The sequence below is a fragment of the Bombina bombina genome, chromosome 6 (genome assembly GCF_027579735.1).
Source record: "Bombina bombina isolate aBomBom1 chromosome 6, aBomBom1.pri, whole genome shotgun sequence".
NCBI classification, from domain to species: domain Eukaryota; kingdom Metazoa; phylum Chordata; class Amphibia; order Anura; family Bombinatoridae; genus Bombina; species Bombina bombina.
This window is the reverse complement of record NC_069504.1, coordinates 1,001,566,370-1,001,585,490: the sequence shown is the minus strand read 5'-3', so window position 1 is coordinate 1,001,585,490 and position 19,121 is coordinate 1,001,566,370. Positions and strand designations below refer to the sequence as shown.

At 37.7% G+C, this 19,121-nt stretch overlaps 1 protein-coding gene across 2 annotated transcripts in view; it reads right to left on the bottom strand.

The window, feature by feature from the left end:
• The window catches only part of GRIA1 (glutamate ionotropic receptor AMPA type subunit 1), a 411,236-nt gene that overhangs the window by 117,872 nt on the left and 274,243 nt on the right, over positions 1-19,121 (bottom strand). The gene's annotated exons all lie outside the window — the stretch shown is intronic.

The window sequence follows — 19,121 nt, the reverse complement described above, 5'->3', positions numbered from 1 at the left end:
ATACTTACCTATAAAATAAACCATAAGATACCTACAATATAACTAATAGTTACATTGTATCTAGAATAGGTTTTATTTTTATTTTACAGGCAAGTTTGTATTTATTTTAACTAGGTAGAATAGTTACTAAATAGTTATTAACTGTTTAATAAACTACCTAGCTAAAATAAAGACAAATTGACCTGTAAAATAAAACCTAACCTAAGTTACACTAACACCTAACACTACACTATAATTAAATTAATTCCCTAAATTAAATACAATTAAATACAATTAAATAAAATTAGCTAAAGTGCAAAAACAAACAAACATTAAATTACAGAAAATAATAAACCAATTACAAGATTTTTAAACTAATTACACCTAATCTAATCCCCTTAACAAAATAAAAAAGCCCCCCCAAAATAAAAAAGCCCTACCCTACACTAAATTACAAATAGCCCTTAAAAGGGCCTTTTGCGGGGCATTGCCCCAAAGTAATCAACTCTTTTACCTGTAAAAAAAATTACAAATCCCCCCCAACATTAAAACCCACCACCCACACAACCAACCCTACTCTAAAACCCACCCAATACCCCCTTAAAAAAATCTAACACTAACCCCTTGAAGATCACCTTACCGGGAGAAGTCTTCATCCAACCGGGCCAAAGTTCTCAACGAACCCGGGAGAAGTCTTCATCCAAGCCGGACGAAGTGGTCCTCCAGATGGGCAGAAGTATTCATCCAGACGGCATCTTCTATATTCATCCATCCGGCGCGGAGCGGGTCCATCTTCAAGACATCCAACGCGGAGCATCATCTTCATCCGACGGCTAACACTGAAAGAAGGTTCCTTTAAATGACTTCAACCAAGATGGCGTCCCTTCAATTCTGATTAGCTGAGGTGATCTTCAAGGGGTTAGTGTTAGGTTTTTTAAGGGGGTATTGGGTGGGTTTTAGAGTAGGGTTAGTTGGTTTTACCAACTTTGGGGCAATGCCCCGCAAAAGGCACTTTTAAGGGCTATTTGTAATTTAGTGTAGGGTAGGGCTTTTTTACTTTGGGGGGGCTTTTTTATTTTGTTAAGGGGATTAGATTAGGTGTAATTAGTTTAATTGTATTTAATTGTATTTATTTTAGGGAAATAATGTAATTATAGTGTAGTGTTAGGTTAGGTTTTATTTTACAGGTCAATTTGTCTTTATTTTAGCTAGGTATTTATTAAATAGTTAATAACTATTTAGTAACTATTCTACATAGTTAAAATAAATACAAACTTGCCTAAAATAAAAATGAACCCTAAGCAAGCTACAATGTAACTATTAGTTATATTGTAGCTAGCTTAGGGTTTATTTTATAGGTAAGTATTTAGTTTTAAATAGGAATAATTTAGTTAATGATAGTAATTTTTATTTAGATTTCTTTTAATTATATTTAAGTTGGGGGGGTTGGGGTTAGACTTAGATTTAGGGGTTAATAACTTTAGTATAGTGGCAGCGACGTTGGGGGCGGCAGATTAGGGGTTAATAAATGTAGGTAGGTGTTGGCGATGTTAGGGACGGCAGATTAAGGGTTAATAATATTTAACTAATGTTTGCGAGGCGGGAGTGGTTTAGGGGTTAATATTTATTATAGTGGTGGCGATGTCCAGTTCGGCAGATTAGGGGTTAAATATTTTAGTGTTTGCAAGGCGGGAGGGCCTCAGTTTAGGGGTTAATAGGTAGTTTAAGGGTGTTAGTGTACTTTTTAGCACTTTAGTTAAGAATTTTATGCTACGGCTTTGTAGTGTAAAACTCTTAACTACTGACTTTAAAATGCGGTACCAGTCTTGACAGGAGAGGGTCTACCGCTCACTTTTTGGCAGACTCGTAATACCGGCGCTATGCAAGTCCCTTTGAAAAAAGAGGATACGCAATTTACGTAAGTGGATTTGCGGTATTGCCAAGCCTGGCCAAAAAAGTGAGCGGTACACCTGTACCTGCAAGGCTCGTAATACCAGCGGGCGTTAAAAAGCAGCGTTAGGACCAGCCAACGCTGCTTTTTAAGCCTAACGCAAAACTCGTAATCTAGGTGTATGTTTTGAGTATTGGATATAAGATGTGAAGAAAATTTTAAAAAATATGTCTCTCTATAAATACAAAGAGGGACTATGGGCTCCATTTACGAAAATGAGGGCAGACGAGATTTGCTGTCATGAACCCCCGACTGCCCAGCCTTCCGGCGAGCGGGCAGAATCTACTGCCTGCATTTAACATTGCACATTGCCAATCGAGCATGAGCATGGCCTGTCAATCATCCCGTCACCAATTTAGGTGGTGGAGAGGTTAAGTAGCAGCGGTCTTAAAACCGCTGCTACTCAACTAACATTTCAGGCTCACTGGGACTTCAAAGGTGCTATCACAGCTTGGTAAATGGAGCCCAATACATTTTCTAATAATGTTAAATGGCTTAGAAGTGCTTCCTATTAATGATTGATGAACTCCTTTAGGGAGTATCTGTAAACAAATGAACATTAGTTTGACATTAACTATTGGTACAATTGTATAAGTTTCAATTCTGTGTTGAACAGCTTTTCTTCACATTTTTTTCAGGTTAAATATTACATAAGACAAAACATTTTTTGTACAGTGTTCCTTTAAATAGTTTAGCAATATTTGAATGCCAATTTGGTTTCAAGAACATAAAATACATCAGTTATCATCTAAAAATAAACAATATGGGGTCTATTTAACAAGGGCCGAATGGCCCCTGTTCCCCTTGTTTCCGCGCGAGCCTTCAGGCTCACCAGAAACAGAAGTTAAGAAGCACAGCAGCGGTCTTAAGACCGCTGCTCCTAAACTGCCTCTGATGCGGTGTATAGCAATCCGTCCGATCATGTACGATCGGGCTGATTGACACCTCCTGCTAGCGGCCGATTGGCCGCGAATCTGCAGGGGGCGGTATTGCACCAGCAGTTCACAAGAACTGCTGGTGTCAGTGATAAATGCCGACAGCGTATGCTGTCGGCATTTATCGATGTGCGGCGGACATGGTTCGCTATAGCAGATCATGTCTGTCCACACATATATAAATAGACCCGTATGAATGAAAACACTTTTCTAAACCATCATTTCCACAAAACCTGCCTTATAATGCAATCAATTTATATAATGGTTTTTGGGGTATAATCTTGTTGAATGGCATGCTTAAGAAAGGCTAATATGCTTTCAAGTTAGCTTTAACATTGCTTTACTTTATTAGTGGTCAGAACGAAGGACCAAACCCGGAAGCCATTTTCAGATATTTTTTATACAGCCCCCATGATCCCTCTGGAACATGTCTTTCCCATAGAGACTATAACATTTATATTATTTTCATGCCTCTGTGTTGTCAGGAAAAGTATAAATCTCTTCTCTAGTCCTTTGAATTTTTGTAAGATGAGCTGTATGTCAAAGATAGTTGTATAAATCTGTCTTTGTTGCTTTTGAATGCTGCTTTTTTATATTTATGCGTATCATTTTTACCATCAGATAAACTATTGTTTATGTATTACAGACTTCCTTCCACTCACTATTGCCTTAAAGCAGTAACAAATCACAGTCAAAGCACATAAGGGTATATTCTTATCATTTAGTAAAGCTTGTCTATACTTGCTTTACAAATTCACCACAAACGTCTGGAAAGTGTTGAGAATAAATAATTTGATAAACGCACTCTGCTGCCTTAGAGAACACAGGAACTTCCTCTTACATAGCTTTATGGAAGTGTTTTATTGTCAATTAACAGTCACTTATAGTTAAAAAAAAAATACAGAACTTATTCCATTTATTGATATCATTTTAAGGGTTATTGGAGGAGATAGTCTATTAGATCTATTCCCCCCAAATAATATTTTTCCCATGTTGTAAAAAGTAGATTTAATCTAATTTTGTATTTTTACTCGCTCTTGCAGTATTTTTTAGAAAATTTAAATTGATATCTTTCTTACATTAAAATACAAAGCTAGATTACAAGTGAAGCTGTCTTTGCACACATCAGGTAGAGCACATATTAGAAGATAAAAGTAAATGTTTTTCGCCTGCATGCTAACCCGACGGGCGCAAAGAGCAGAAGTTAGAATATTGCAACCACGTTAAAGTACTCTCCCATAGACGTCAATGGAGAGAGAAAAGTGAAAATAAAAAACCCAAACGTGCACACTAACCCAAATCTTCATAAGCCCCCTACTCTAATAACCCCTAACCCGCCGCATAACCCACTGCATAGTCCCCACTACACTATTAACCCCTAAAACTCTGCATAGCCCACTGAATAGTCCCCACTACACTATTAACCCCTAAACCTCTGCATAGCCCACTGCAAAGGCCCCACTACACTAATAACCCCCAACCCGCTGCATAACCTACCGCAAAGTCCCTACTACAATAAAAAAAGGTACTGTCAGGTTTTTTTTATAATTTTTTTACAGGTAAAGTTAGTTTTTTGGGGGGCAAATTAAGGGGTGTTAGGTTAGTGGGTTAGCTGGTTAGGGGGTTTTAATGTAATATGTGGATATTTTGCAGAGGTTGTGGAGGTTTAGGGGTTAATAGAGTAGTGGGTTATTTTGTGATATGGGTTGATAGTATAGAGGGGTAGTTTGTGTTGGGAGTATGTGGCAGTTTAGGGGTTAATTTTGTAGCGGTGGAGTTTAAGGTGGGGGTTGTGGTGGCATAGGGGTTAATAGTGTAGAGGGGTAGTTTGTAATGTGGGGGTATGGTGGTTTATGGGTTCATAGAGTAGTTTAGTGCAACCTTTCAAATCGCGTAAATGTGAGTGATCACATTTACTTTTAACTTGTAATACGAGCGGACATTGCTGCTTAGTGCCAGCCCATAGAAAATATGGGGAGCATAAATTAACGCAAGTTTGCACAACCAAATTTGCAGTAATTTGAACAGCGCACCACTTGTAATATGGATTTGAAGAACACCGCGATCTTGCGATTGCGTTTACGCTCCATGCACTAACGATAGCGTTCCACTTGTAATCTGGCTCTTATAGTGGTAAGAAGGAAGAACTGCCCTTGAGTCAAAAACAGATACTTTATAATGTATGAACACAAATGCTTTTACTTAAATTACTGGTATGTTTTAATAAAAAGAGGCTTGTTTATAAAAACACAGTCTGCATGGGAATATATTTAAAGTCAAACTCATCAATACCTTCTATAAAACATTTATAAGGATGTTCTTCTATATTACATCACTAAATAATCTAAACTTGATTTCAATTACCAGCTAATGACAACTTTTTGGAAAACTTTAATAATGTTTACACAAGGGTGTGTCTGGTCTTGTGAGCGATACTTCTTTAGCTTTATTGTGTCTGGTCCAGTCAACCACTGAATGCACTGATATAAAATTGTGCTACATGTATATATTGTTTTGTCTTTACTGTTCTTTACGTGACATTGTAGAGAATTAGTAATGTCTACAATTTTTTAAAAAAAACTGCCTTTAATTTCCGGGAATTCACAAATTAATGTAAAACAATATTTAAATGCTGCGTTTCCTTAGATCATCAATGGCTTTTGTGCAATCAAACTGTAGCACACCAAAGATTACAAGTAGTTTTATTACATATTATTTTCATTGGGTGCTGCTATACCACAATTGTGATATTATTTTGTTAATTTCACAATTAGGTTTCCTTATATCAGACTGAAAGCAACCTAAAATTAAATATGGACTATAAACAATATTTAATCCTCCAGACTAATTTACCCCTAATACTAATATACTAATAGCTGATCAGATCTCCTTAAAGGGACAGTAAAGCTAAAATTAAACTTTTATGATATGCAACATATTACCCATAGCCAAACACTGTAATATATGAATTCCAACTTTTGAGATCCTCACATCCAGAACATCTTAATCATCTCCAAGTTAATTACATTTAAAAAAAACAGACATTCTTCTTTATTCCAAAAAGCAAGCAACAGACCCCTTAAAGGATACAGGGTACAATTGGTTTCCCCTTAATGTGTTCCCAATGCCTTGTTCTACCAGCTGAGTATAGAATGTATGGGAAATTGCTCATTTATGTTTCTTTTTGTAAATTAATCAGATGGATTCGCTCTTTTAAACCATAATCCATCAAAATAGGCTTAAGCTTGCAGAGAGATTAGACATCTTTATCGTATTACTCAAATACTTCGCTTTCTTATCTCTGTCTCTATACAATACTTAGAACGAACAATTGAAAATTAATATTTTAGAACGTTATTTCTCCTACTCCCCACTGGGGGCGTAATTTCTTCTTCTGGCTGTGTTTACCTACAGGTAGATTACGAGTTGTGCGTTCGTGTTTTAACGCTGAATAAATGGTCATTTCAGCGTTGCAACAAGTTTTGCGGGAAGGCTTAAAAGCTTGTGTTACACCCTATAACGACAAGATCCGTACCGCCATCTGAGAGCAGTAGTTATGAGTTTTATGCAACAAAACTGTTACATAAAATTTATAACTAAACTGTTACAAAGTACACTAAACACCCATAAACTACCTATTAACCCGTAAACCAAGACCCTCCCGCATCACAAATACTATATAAAAGTTAAAAACCCCTAATCTGTCGCTCGCCACATCGCCGCCACTAATAAAATGTATTAACCCCTATTCTGCCGCTCCCTGACATCGTCATCACTATAATAAAGTTATTAACCCCTAAACCGCCACCCTACCGCATCGTAAACACTATTTAAATATTATTAACCCCTAATCTGCTATCCGCACACATTGCCCCCACTATACAAAAGTTATTAACCCCTATTCGTCCGCTCCCCGCCACCGCCGCCACAATAATAAACCTATTAACCCCTAAACTGCCAACCCCCACAACGAAATATACTAAATTAAACTATTAACCCCTAAACCAAAAGCCCCCACATCACAATAAACTAATTTAAACTAGTAACCCCTAGGTACTCATGCTTGTATAAGACGACAATCTTTCCCCCTTTATCTGATCCTTGTATCACTACGTTATTAGAGTTCTGTAATGTCTGTAATGTCTGATATATTAACGTTTAGTTAAATTGTCACCCTTATGTGATTTCCAATCAATACTGGCATGTAAATCTTTTAATTTCAGTTCCACGGTTTTTTGAAAAATTTCAATGGCACTAGACCTGGTCTGTACTGGGTAAAATTCTGATTTACTTCTCAGTTTATGTTATATTGGATATAGCGCCAAAGACCAAGCACACCTATAGCTCTGAACAAAGGCTGACTAGCTAGCCTAGAGAAAGATATTAGTAAGTGTATGTGTTCAAAGCGTCTTAAATAGGCTAGCTGTAAACGAAGAGGTGGTGTACTAAAAACAAGTTTAATTACAAACTTCCTTAATATCACATGTAAAATGTGAGTAGCATGATACAATATGAGCTACAAAATACAATGGAATACAATAAAATTCAATAAAAACTTTGGCTAGCTTGGAGATATTCTCTTAGGCCTAGATTTGGAGTTCGGCGGTAAAAGGGCTGTTAACGCTCCGCGGGCTTTTTTCTGGCCGCACCATAAAATTAACTCTGGTATCGAGAGTTCAAACAAATGCTGCGTTAGGCTCCAAAAAAGGAGCGTAGAGCATTTTTACCGCAAAAGCAACTCTCGATACCAGAGTTGCTTACGGACGCGGCCGGCCTCAAAAACGTGCTCGTGCACGATTCCCCCATAGGAAACAATGGGGCTGTTTGAGCTGAAAAAAAAACCTAACACCTGCAAAAAAGCAGCGTTCAGCTCCTAACGCAGCCCCATTGTTTCCTATGGGGAAACACTTCCTACGTCTGCACCTAACACTCTAACATGTACCCCGAGTCTAAACACCCCTAGCCTTACACTTATTAACCCCTAATCTGCCGCCCCCGCTATCGCTGACCCCTGCATATTTTTTTAAACCCCTAATCTTCCGCTCCGTAAACCGCCGCCACCTACGTTATCCCTATGTACCCCTAATCTGCTACCCCTAACACCGCCGACCCCTATATTATATTTATTAACCCCTAACCTGCCCCCCACAACGTCGCCGACACCTGCCTACACTTATTAACCCCTAATCTGCCGAGCGGACCTGAGCGCTACTATAATAAAGTTATTAACCCCTAATCCGCCTCACTAACCCTATCATAAATAGTATTAACCCCTAATCTGCCCTCCCTAACATCGCCGACACCTAACTTCAATTATTAACCCCTAATCTTCCGATCGGAGCTCACCGCTATTCTAATAAATGGATTAACCCCTAAAGCTAAGTCTAACCCTAACACTAACACCCCCCTAAGTTAAATATAATATTTATCTAACGAAATAAATTAACTCTTATTAAATAACTTATTCCTATTTAAAGCTAAATACTTACCTGTAAAATAAATCCTAATATAGCTACAATATAAATTATAATTATATTATAGCTATTTTAGGATTAATATTTATTTTACAGGCAACTTTGTAATTATTTTAACCAGGTACAATAGCTATTAAATAGTTAAGAACTATTTAATAGTTACCTAGTTAAAATAATAACAAATTTACCTGTAAAATAAATCCTAACCTAAGTTATAATTAAACCTAACACTACCCTATCAATAAAATAATTAAATAAACTACCTACAATTACCTACAATTAACCTAACACTACACTATCAATAAATTAATTAAACACAATTCCTACAAATAAATACAAAAAATAAAAAAGAACTAAGTTACAGAAAATAAAAAAATATTTACAAACATAAGAAAAATATTACAACAATTTTAAACTAATTACACCTACTCTAAGCCCCCTAATAAAATAACAAAGCCCCCCAAAATAAAAAATTCCCTACCCTATTCTAAATTAAAAAAGTTACAAGCTCTTTTACCTTACCAGCCCTGAACAGGGCCCTTTGCGGGGCATGCCCCAAGAATTTCAGCTCTTTTGCCTGTAAAAAAAAACATACAATACCCCCCCCCCAACATTACAACCCACCACCCACATACCCCTAATCTAACCCAAACCCCCCTTAAATAAACCTAACACTAAGCCCCTGAAGATCTTCCTACCTTGTCTTCACCATCCAGGTATCACCGATCCGTCCTGGCTCCAAGATCTTCATCCAACCCAAGCGGGGGTTGGCGATCCATAATCCGGTCCAGAAGAGGCTCCAAAGTCTTCCTCCTATCCGGCAAGAAGAGGACATCCGGACCGGCAAACATCTTCTCCAAGCGGCATCTTCGATCTTCTTCCATCCGGAGCGAAGTGGCAGGATCCTGAAGACCTCCAGCGCGGAACATCCATCCGGAACGACGACTGAACGACGAATGACTGTTCCTTTAAGGGACGTCATCCAAGATGGCGTCCCTCGAATTCCGATTGGCTGATAGGATTCTATCAGCCAATCGGAATTAAGGTAGGAATTTTCTGATTGGCTGATGGAATCAGCCAATCAGAATCAAGTTCAATCCGATTGGCTGATCCAATCAGCCAATCAGATTGAGCTCGCATTCTATTGGCTGTTCCGATCAGCCAATAGAATGCGAGCTCAATCTGATTGGCTGATTGGATCGGCCAATCGGATTGAACTAGAAATTCCTACCTTAATTCCGATTGGCTGATAGAATCCTATCAGCCAATCGGAATTCGAGGGACGCCATCTTGGATGACGTCCCTTAAAGGAACAGTCATTCGTCGTTCAGTTGTCGGTCCGGATGGATGTTCCGCGCTGGAGGTCTTCAGGATCCTGCCGCTTCGCTCCGGATGGAAGAAGATCGAAGATGCCGCTTGGAGAAGATGTTTGCCGGTCCGGATGTCCTCTTCTTGCCGGATAGGAGGAAGACTTTGGAGCCTCTTCTGGACCGGATTATGGATCGCCAACCCCCGCTTGGGTTGGATGAAGATCTTGGAGCCAGGACGGATCGGTGATACCTGGATGGTGAAGACAAGGTAGGAAGATCTTCAGGGGCTTAGTGTTAGGTTTATTTAAGGGGGGTTTGGGTTAGATTAGGGGTATGTGGGTGGTGGGTTGTAATGTTGGGGGGGGGTATTGTATGTTTTTTTTTACAGGCAAAAGAGCTGAAATTCTTGGGGCATGCCCCGCAAAGGGCCCTGTTCAGGGCTGGTAAGGTAAAAGAGCTTGTAACTTTTTTAATTTAGAATAGGGTAGGGAATTTTTTATTTTGGGGGGCTTTGTTATTTTATTAGGGGGCTTAGAGTAGGTGTAATTAGTTTAAAATTGTTGTAATATTTTTCTTATGTTTGTAAATATTTTTTTATTTTCTGTAACTTAGTTCTTTTTTATTTTTTGTACTTTAGCTAGTTTATTTCATTGTATTTATTTGTAGGAATTGTGTTTAATTAATTTATTGATAGTGTAGTGTTAGGTTAATTGTAGGTAATTGTAGGTAGTTTATTTAATTAATTTATTGATAGGGTAGTGTTAGGTTTAATTATATCTTAGGTTAGGATTTATTTTACAGGTAATTTTGTTATTATTTTAACTAGGTAACTATTAAATAGTTCTTAACTATTTAATAGCTATTTTACCTGGTTAAAATAATAACAAAGTTGCCTGTAAAATAAATATTAATCCTAAAATAGCTATAATATAATTATAATTTATATTGTAGCTATATTATGATTTATTTTACAGGTAAGTATTTAGCTTTAAATAGGAATAATTTATTTAATAAGAGTTAATTTATTTCGTTAGATAAAAATTATATTTAACTTAGGGGGGTGTTAGTGTTAGGGTTAGACTTAGCTTTAGGGGTTAATACATTTATTAGAATAGCGGTGAGCTCCGGTCGGCAGATTAGGGGTTAATAATTGAAGTTAGGTGTCGGCGATGTTAGGGAGGGCAGATTAGGGGTTAATGCTATTTATGATAGGGTTAGTGAGGCGGATTAGGGGTTAATACATTTATTATAGTAGCGCTCAGGTCCGCTTGGCAGATTAGGGGTTAATAAGTGTAGGCAGGTGTCGGCGACGTTGAGGGGGCAGATTAGGGGTTAATAAATATAATATAGGGGTCGGCGATGTTAGGGCAGCAGATTAGGGGTACATAGGGATAACGTAGGTGGCGGCGATTTGCGGTCGGAAGATTAGGGGTTAATTATTTTAAGTAGCTGGCGGCGACGTTGTGGGGGGCAAGTTAGGGGTTAATAAATGTAATACAGGGGTCGGCGGGGTTAGGGGCAGCAGATTAGGGGTACATAAGTATAACGTAGGTGGCGGTCGGCAGATTAGGGGTTAAAAATTTTAATCGAGTGGCGGCGGTGTGGGGGGACCTCGGTTTAGGGGTACATAGGTAGTTTATGGGTGTTAGTGTACTTTAGGGTACAGTAGTTAAGAGCTTTATAAACCGGCGTTAGCCAGAAAGCTCTTAACTCCTGCTATTTTCAGGCGGCTGGAATTTTGTCGTTAGAGCTCTAACGCTCACTTCAGAAACGACTCTAAATACCGGCGTTAGAAAGATCCCATTGAAAATATAGGCTACGCAAATGGCGTAGGGGGATCTGCGGTATGGAAAAGTCGCGGCTGAAAAGTGAGCGTTAGACCCTTTAATCACTGACTCCAAATACCAGCGGGCGCCCAAAACCAGCGTTAGGAGCCTCTAACGCTGGTTTTCACGGCTACCGCCGAACTCCAAATCTAGGCCTTAGTGATTTAAAAGCGAGACGCTTCCCAGCCATGTTGAATATTTACTGTTTTTGTTTGAAACTCCCTGTGATTTACTTTTATTAGTTTTTATGCTGCCCCTGAGGCTCTACAGTTAAAAATCCCTACTCCTATGGAAAATATTGGAGGGCCCTTGCAGTTGGGAAACTTGGTTCACAGGCTATGAGACTGTTATATATCATTAGCCACTGGTGTGGGGTAAATTTAAAGAACATTACTCTGGAACTGTTTATTACTCATCTTCTCTTCACTACTTTAAGTGCTTATATCTTTATGCCTATATGCAATTTGTTAACCCTTACTCTACAATATGCTCTGAAATCCCCCATATGTTATTTCTAGGGCCACCTTACCACTGAGGTGCGATAATTATATTTATGTTGATGCCATTTCATTTAAAGCTGCACCTTACATGCTATACGCCATTCTATTTCTTTGTTACTAGATATCATATACTATAGAGAAATCAACTACCCATAACAGAAGTTGAGCTCATTGTTATACCAGTCCATTTGTAGGCTTCTAATCCAGTTATGTCCATCAAAGTTGAATTACCTCATTACATGGTAGCAGCTCACTACAAGTTGAATATATTACTCAGGGTTGCCTAATGTGCTATAAAGACGGCTACTTGTGGTCTACTGTATTATGTGATTGTGTATGTGCAACAGTGAGTTTTACAGTAAAAGCCCCAAGTGTGGAGCTACAATATTATATGTTTATAGACTAATTCAAGCTGTTCCCTGGAAAATCTGTTTGTGCCCTGCTATGTTTTTTTTGTTTTTTTTATTTTCACTGGGGCACTAATAGACACTGAATGTAATGCTACCTATCTGTATTTCTGTCTATGCTTGAATGGGGCCAGCTTATCATCCCTCTAGTTATTTATTTTATTACATTATATGTACAGGCTCCTCATTGTTTGCATATATGGTGAGATTACCAGAATTTAAACATTTCATCACATAATTCTTCTAAGTTTGCAGGCCCCCATGCTTCATGTATGGGCATTGTGCTTGGAAGAAGTTTGTGTGCATGTCTTCTCGTTGCCGGTAGCCGGGGCGGCGTGATGATTGTGCCCAACAAATATATGGCTCTATAAAATAGTCTTAGATATAACTTTTCACCACAATGCCTGGTATTGTACATAAATAATGTTCTAATTGTTCACTTTGTGCTAAAGTTATAGATTTGATCTCGATTACCTATCTGCATTTGTTGTGTAACCATGGCATACTCCTGTGCTATCAATATTATTTATATTTGCATATATATACAGGAGAGCTGTAACCGTACTGCTAACTAATACCTATCCTATGCTATGATCTCAGTCTCTTCAGGATGTCATTTTTTCTAGCAATACTTTGGGCATAGCTATCCTGTGAGGCATAATCTTAACTCAAGACCTATGATACGCTTCTGACGCAGGCTGGCCCTGCATCAACATTGCCATTATTTCAGGTCTACTCACTTGCAATACCCTTAATGCAACATTACTCTAGTTTAGAGTTCATTTATCTCTACTTTCCCCATAGCCATTCATATGCTTATAAGGCCTTACACAGAGACATAATGAGCCCCCATCTACAGGGAGTGCAGAATTATTAGGCAAGTTGTATTTTTGAGGATTAATTTTATTATTGAACAACAACCATGTTCTCAATGAACCCAAAAAACTCATTAATATCAAAGCTGAATAGTTTTGGAAGTAGTTTTTAGTTTGTTTTTAGTTATAGCTATTTTAGGGGGATATCTGTGTGTGCAGGTGACTATTACTGTGCATAATTATTAGGCAACTTAACAAAAAACAAATATATACCCATTTCAATTATTTATTTTTACCAGTGAAACCAATATAACATCTCAACATTCACAAATATACATTTCTGACATTCAAAAACAAAACAAAAACAAATCAGTGACCAATATAGCCACCTTTCTTTGCAAGGACACTCAAACGCCTGCCATCCATGGATTCTGTCAGTGTTTTGATCTGTTCACCATCAACATTGCGTGCAGCAGCAACCACAGCCTCCCAGACACTGTTCAGAGGGGTGTACTGTTTTCCCTCCTTGTAAATCTCACATTTGATGATGGACCACAGGTTCTCAATGGGGTTCAGATCAGGTGAACAAGGAGGCCATGTTATTAGATTTTCTTCTTTTATTCCCTTTCTTGCCAGCCACGCTGTGGAGTACTTGGACGCATGTGATGGAGCATTGTCCTGCATGAAAATCATGTTTTTCTTGAAGGATGCAGACTTCTTCCTGTACCACTGCTTGAAGAAGGTGTCTTCCAGAAACTGGCAGTAGGACTGGGAGTTGAGCTTGACTCCATCCTCAACCCGAAAAGGCCCCACAAGCTCATCTTTGATGATACCAGCCCAAACCAGTGCTCCACCTCCACCTTGCTGGCGTCTGAGTCGGACTGGAGCTCTCTGCCCTTTACCAATCCAGCCACGGGCCCATCCATCTGGCCCATAAAGACTCACTCTCATTTCATCAGTCCATAAAACCTTAGAAAAATCAGTCTTGAGATATTTCTTGGCCCAGTCTTGACGTTTCAGCTTGTGTGTCTTGTTCAGTGGTGGTCGTTTTTCAGCCTTTCTTACCTTGGCCATGTCTCTGAGTATTGCACACCTTGTGCTTTTGGGCACTCCAGTGATGTTGCAGCTCTGAAATATGGCCAAACTGGTGGCAAGTGGCATCTTGGCAGCTGCACGCTTGACTTTTCTCAGTTCATGGGCAGTTATTTTGTGCCTTGGTTTTTCCACACGCTTCTTGCGACCCTGTTGACTATTTTGAATCAAACGCTTGATTGTTCAATGATCACGCTTCAGAAGCTTTGCAATTTTAAGAGTGCTGCATCCCTCTGCAAGATATCTCACTATTTTTTACTTTTCTGAGCCTGTCAAGTCCTTCTTTTGACCCATTTTGCCAAAGGAAAGGAAGTTGCCTAATAATTATGCACACCTGATATAGGGTGTTGATGTCATTAGACCACACCCCTTCTCATTACAGAGATGCACATCACCTAATATGCTTAATTGGTAGTAGGCTTTCGAGCCTATACAGCTTGGAGTAAGACAACATGCATAAAGAGGATGATGTGGTCAACATACTCATTTGCCTAATAATTCTGCACTCCCTGTATTTCGTTCAAGCAATCAACTACAGTAGCTGACCCAATTGCAATCTCTTACAGATGCAATTGATTGACATACCTAGAAATTACTCAGATGTTTTATCGGCTTCTCATGTATATCTTACCACCTCCTACCCCCCACCCCATATAATAAACCTCCTTTTACAGGAGGGTTAAATACGCAGTTTTTCTTGCACATACCGCACCCTATTTCCCTTCTTTACTAGCAAAATCTTGCAGTTTATCAAGATATTTAGAATGTTCCGAAACATAACAAAGTTTGAAGATGTAGCTTGAATATTCCTAAATGTTTCAGAAGCTTATATAAGTTGAAAATTTTATTCTAATTTGCCATAGGTTCAAGAGAGACCATTTTTATCACTCTATTTCCTCTAGACATCATTTTAGATGGCAGGAGTCCAAAAGTGGCTTCTTTTATTAGGAGAGGAAAATACTATAAAGTAGAAAATGAGGTTTCAGTTTTGCCTGTTACATATAAATATAGAGATGTTGCTTTGGGTTTTCTCATGACAAATCTTTACCTGCATGTGGCTATAGCATAGTTTTGAACTCCTAAGTAATGTCATAGTTTAAAAGAATGTTTCTGAATACCTATGTAACATGTTTATTTGATGTTTATTTGATGATGCTTTGTCAATAACCTCAATAAAAAACCTATTTAAAAAAAAAAATTCAATAAAAACTTAAATAAAAATGTGGATCTACAATATCACAATTTAAGAATTGTTACATCCGTATGAAGTATAGAAGTGTAAACATGAGATTCTAATAAAGGTTAAGAACTGATGCTGGTTAAGGGGCAGATATTCCCTTACAAATGATGGAATTAAAATGTATGTGTTGCAGTGTTAACACCTGTCCATAAATTGTGGATGGTATTAATTGCCTGATGGTACTAAATTGGCTGTTGAAATGAAATAATGCTTACCAGCTGTGGTCTGGTAAGCATTATTTCATTTCAACACCCAATTTAGTACCATCTACACTATTGTTATTTATTTTTTTAGGACACTGACAACACTATACTAAGTAAAACTATAGGAACCTATATCCAGGCCCAAAGGTTCTCACCATCAAGAACAGGATTTCCAATTTACCCACTGGGATAAACTTAGTGACCGTCAAGTGGCTTCTCACCACCAGGAACTCACATTGCTAAGGAATAAGGCTCTTTTTGATTGACTTCAATTTTACACATTATTTGTTCACACAGACTAAGTGCAAATCATTTGCCCACACTAACTGAGTGCACCATTGGATTACAACCCCAAGACTTTGTTTCCTTTTTTGCCACATTTTTACTTCACACTTATTTTTCCACCAAGATTTTTTCATTCTTTCATTTTTTAACTATTTTTCCACTAAGACTTTTTTATACATTCCAATTCACAGTCATTTGGAATTTTTTTCAACACACTCTTTTTACAATTGTGATCACCTTTTATTTCATATTTTAAATCATTTTCAAATCATTTTTTATTAATTTTTATTCACCTTTTTTTTGGTTTCACTTCTGAACTAATTTTTATTAATTGGCACATACAGTCGACTGTCAACCAATTCCTACAGGCAATTAATACCATCCGCAATTTATGGACAGGTGTTAAAACTGCAACACATACATTTTAATTCCATCATTTGTAAGGGAATATCTACCCCTTAACCAGCATCAGTTCTTAACCTTTATTAGAATCTCATGTTTACACTTCTATAATTCATACAGATGTAACAATTCTTAAATTGTGATATTGTGGATCCACATTTTTATTTCATTTTTTATTGAATTTTATTGTATTCCATTGTATTTTGTAGCTCATATTGTATCATGCTACTCAAATTTTACATGTGATATTAAGGAAGTTTGTAATTAAACTTGTTTTTTGTACATCACCCCTTCGTTTACACCTAGCCTATTTAAGGCGCTTTGAACACATACAGTACACTTACTAATTACTTCTCAGTTTACTAATGTCAATTTTAATAAAATCACCTACTCTCCCTTCCGATTGATGGTCTCTTTCCAAGGACAACAAATCAAGTTCTGCACATTTATCTAGAAAATCACCAGATGTCACTGTGTCTCTATCTGTTACAATACAAACAGGGTTAGTTTCAATATGGTTAGCCCCCCAAAAAATGTTTCTTCAGGACTAAGATCCGAACGAACCTATTTAAATCTACAAGGGTATTAAAGAGGTCAAAGTGTGTAGAGGGTGCAAAGTTAAGACCTAGTGAGAGGACACACAATTGATCATATGTCAACACTTTTGTAGACAGATTAACAACATTTTCACACTTTTCTAGATGTATTTCCTGTATTGACCCCCCCCCCCCACCTCGTTTTCTGGAGATATTTGTGTGTCCTTTTCTGATGTTCTACTGAATCTATGCCCCCCTCTACGTATCTTTTTCTTCTTGGTTTCAGGGGGCCCTTCCCGTTTTTTAACGGGATATCAGTACTGGTACTGTGTGTATCTGCACTGTTTTCTAACACTTAAGAGGTAGTTAACCCTGCTTGTGGAGCCTGTTCCCCAGAAACTTCTAAATCTGAGGAGTCATAATGATATTCAGTGTCAGTGTCTGCAAAAGTTACTTTTTTTGCTAGATTGAGAAAAGCCTTCCTTAAACTGTCTACCTCTGCTTCTATTCTCAGAAAACGAAAATGTATACACTTTGTCATTGTCATTGTTATCCCTGAGTATTTTTTGTTTCTTAAACTGCCACAAATTTTGTCTAAAATCAACAATGACTTTCTGTATTTTCTCATCATACAATTTAAATTCTGACCCCTCAGAAAAACTCTTGTAATTTCTGCTTGTCAGAATTTCATTGTAAACGTAATTGTTTTTTATACTCAATCAAAAGATCAATTAAAGCCAAAGAACATTCAGTTAATATATTGTTCCATTTCTGAATAAAGTCCATATCAGTCACATGAAAAGAAGGAAACTTTTTTATTCACAGACCTTTTGGGATACGTTTAGCTTTTTTATAGATGTTAAACGTTTTAATGTCCAGTTCCAACCTAGAATCTTGCTTCAAAAGTTTATCCATTCTAAAAAACAAACTGTCAATATTCCCATTCTCTTCTTTTTCGATTCCATCATTGTTAAACAAGTCCTCACCGTCGCTACTATCCTCAACATCTAGCGTAAAAACAAAACTTGCTGTAGCCATTTTTAAAGGGAGTGTATATTGCCGAAAATCAGAATGCTTAATGCTTAATTCTGAAAGCTTAATAATCACTGACTTATAGGGTGAGCATTCAAGACACACAAGGTCCGTTTTTCACAGCGGCTTACAGGGCATGAATAGTAAAACCAAACAGTATTGGTAGTTTACTGTAGGCTAGGTTTTTTTTTTTTTTAAATAGTAGTGTTCGGATTGTTTTAGTGTGTATTTTAGTTTTCTTTAATTGGTAGTTAGTTTAATTTTAGTTTAATAGTTATATTAGTTTAATTGTTAGTTTAAACTTAGTTTTTTTAATTTGACAGGTAAGTTTTAATTTAATTTAAGATAGGGAAATTGTAATATAAAGTTAGGGGGGCATTAGGGTTAGGGGTTACTATTTTAAATTAGTTTATTGCAATGTGGGGGGCTTTCAGTTTAGGGGTTAATAGTTTAACTTAGTATATTTAGTTGTGGAGGCTTGTGGTTTAGGGGTTAATAGGTTTATTATAGTGGCAGCGGTATCAGGGAGTGGCGTAATAGGGGTTAATGAATTTTCATAGTGGCGGTGATGTCGGGAGCGGCAGATAAGGGGTTAATAATAATAACCTTATGTAGGTGTCGGCGATGTCGGGCGGCAGATTAGGGGTGTTTAGACGTGGTTTTTATGTTAGGTTTAAACTTAACTTTTTTTTCCCATAGACATCAATGGGGCTGCATTACTGAGCTTTTCATTCCGCGATCGCAGGTGTTATTTTTTTTTTCTAACACGCTCTCCCCATTGATGTCTATGGGGAAAGCGTGCATGAGCACGTCAAAGCAGCGCTTGTATTTTGTGCGGTATGGAGCTCAACGCAACCATATCGCACGCACAAGCCAGCTGTTTAAAAACTTGTAATGGCAGCGCTATGGAGGGTGAAATAACGCAGGTAAAATGGATCATTGGGAAAGGGGAAACAAATTTAGAGTACACTATCCTTTAAATTCGTCTGGACCTAGTTTAGGATTAACTCCTATTTATAGAAGTTTCAATCAATCTTGGTTGTTTATCTTGTTACCCAATCAAGATTTCTATAGGTAGATTCAGCGTAAAAAAATAGCTTCAGACTGCTCTGATTGATTTTAAAGGGCTAGCGG